The following is a 2626-nucleotide window of genomic DNA, read 5'->3' as shown; positions in this document are numbered from 1 at the left end:
ATTCGAGACCAACCACTGAAGGACATTCGTCATGCATTGTGTTGCCCAACAAAGGGAACAACATGTTCGAGGTGAAAGCATCTATGATACAAATGTTGCAGGCAGCCATACAGTTCAATGGATACCAATCGGAAGATCCAAATGGGCATATTCTCAAATTCATCACGCTGTGCAACACGTTCAGATCAAACAGGGGCGTTTCTGACGATGTAATCAGACTGAAGCTGTTTCCTTTTTCCCTAAGGGACAAAGCGAAGACTTGGTTGAATTGCTTGCAACCAGGAACGATCACCACTTGGGAAGAAATGGCTAGTGCGTTCCTAATGAAATATTTCCCACCATGACAAGCCATTAAGCTCAGAAATGAGGTTTCCCATTTCGTGCAAGAAGAAGATGAATCACTAGCCGAAGCATGGGAAAGGTACAAGGAACTACTAAGGAGAGTACCCAATCATGGCATTCCTATGTGGATGCAGATGCAAAACTTTTACAATGGGGTAACCAACATCTATAAGATCCAGATCGAATCTATTGCCAATGGAAATCCCGAAGATCTGCAACCTCAGGCCTTGTACGACCTTATTGAGAGGGTGGTAAGCACAAGTTACAACTGGCACTCCGCCAAAAGTGAAGGAAAAAGAGCAGGAAATGAAGATGTTGTGGCAAAGTTGACAAGTCAGGTAGAACAGCTTGCTAGACAACTTGGCAAGATAAATGTGTCCTCGATCCACAACGAACCACCATTTAATGACATTTGTGATTTTTGTGGAGGCCTTCATTTTAGCATCAACTGTCCCGGAGTTAAGTAGGGAAAGGGTGCACAGGCAGAATGTGATTATGCAGGGTATAATCAGAGGAATCCACCTAACCCGTATTCTAACACGTATAATCCTGCCACAAGAAATCATCCGAATTTCGGATGGACAGGCCAACCCAACCAGCAGGAACAACCGAGATATCAACAACAGTAAGGAGGACACTACCAGAAGCAACCTCAGTAGCATTATAAACAACCTGTTCCACCAAAGGAAGATATAGAGCCAGATATGAAGACGATGATGATGCAGTTCATGAAACAGACACAAGCATCAATTAAAAATCTGGAAACACAAGTCCACCAGTTAGGTGCATCTACGTCAAAAGGGAAGGGAATAATGCCAAGCAACACAGAGCCAAATCCAAAGGGCGATGTCATGGCAATCACCCTGAGATCTGGTAAGCAAACTCAACCCATTATATCGACTGATGAAAATGCTGAATGCGCAGGAACATCCGAAGAAACTAAAGGAGAGAAGGAACAGACTATTCCCATTCAAGAAGAAACCAGGAAGACAAAATCTGTCAGTGAGCAGAATCAGGAGGAAAGCGGAAAGATGTACAAGCCACCTCCGACGTATGTTCTGCCTGTGCCATATCCAACGCGGTTGATCAACAAAAAGCTGGAAGAACAAAACTCTAAGGTGTTGGACACCTTAAGGAAGTTGCACATCAACATTCCGTTCGTCGAAGCACTTGCACAGATGCCGTCATATGCAAAATTCTTGAAAGACCTCCTGTCGAACAAGAAAAAGCTGGAAAATATATCCATGATCCAACTCAACAGAGATTGTTCTTCAATACTCCAAAACAAGCAGCAGCTACCTAAAAAGCTAAAAGATCTAGGGAGTTTTTCTATTCCTTGCTCAATTGGAAAACTAAATATTGAAAATGCACTATGTGACCTAGGAGCTAGCATAAACCTAATGCCTTATTCTGTATATGCTAAACTTGGATTAGGAGAACCCCAACCTACTCGTATGTCAATTCAGTTGGCCGATCGATCAGTATGTTACCCTAGGGGAGTGGTAGAAGATGTGTTGGTAAAAGTAGGAAAATTCATCTTACCTGTTGATTTTATCATAATGGACATAGATGAAGACCTGCACGTTCCTATTATCCTAGGTCGACAATTTTAGCCACGGGTAGAGCATTGATAGACGTGGGAGAGGGACAATTATTCTTGAGGATTAATGGGGAGGAAGTCATTTTCAAAATGAACGAGGCAATGAGACGAGCAAACAATAATAATGACACATGATGTTTCTTAGATGAGTTTCAAAGTCTTTCTACTTTGCAAGAACAGGACACTCTGGAGACTCTATTAGGAGAAGAAGTGAACTTATGTGAAGGAACAGGCTGTTCCATTGAATCCAACTTACCGACACCTCCTTTCGATCCTACTATTCCTACTCATCAAGAACCACCGGAGATACCAACTGTGCCAGTGTCTAAACCAGAATTGAAACCGTTACCTGCACACCTCGAGTATGCCTTCCTGGAACCACCCAGCGGGAGTCCAGTTATTATATCCTCAAAGTTAACTCCTGATCAGAAAGCGCAACTCATGGAAGTTTTGCGAAGAAATAAGGATGCAATCGCATGGAAAATTGATGATATCAAAGGTATCAGTCCGGCAGTCTGTGTCCACAGAATCTTGATGGAGAAGGAGCACAAGCCATCTGTCCAGCCGCAATGCAGACTGAATCCCCACATGAAGGAGGTTGTGCGAAAAGAGGTGATCAAGCTTCTTGATGCCGGCATTATTTACCCAATCTCTGATAGTGTGTGGACCAGCCCTGTTCACGTT

At 43.2% G+C, this 2626-nt stretch overlaps 1 non-coding gene across 1 annotated transcript; it reads right to left on the bottom strand.

Moving 5' to 3' along the window:
- Nucleotides 1–353: 353 nt before the first annotated feature.
- On the bottom strand, nt 354–460 carry LOC136231568 (small nucleolar RNA R71). The gene has a single exon (XR_010689940.1). It is a non-coding gene; the product is annotated as a small nucleolar RNA R71 (small nucleolar RNA).
- Nucleotides 461–2626: the final 2166 nt, after the last annotated feature.

The sequence above is a fragment of the Euphorbia lathyris genome, chromosome 5, assembly GCF_963576675.1.
Source record: "Euphorbia lathyris chromosome 5, ddEupLath1.1, whole genome shotgun sequence".
Classification (NCBI taxonomy): domain Eukaryota; kingdom Viridiplantae; phylum Streptophyta; class Magnoliopsida; order Malpighiales; family Euphorbiaceae; genus Euphorbia; species Euphorbia lathyris.
Note: the sequence above shows the minus strand (reverse complement) of the source record. Positions and strands in the feature narration are given on the sequence as shown.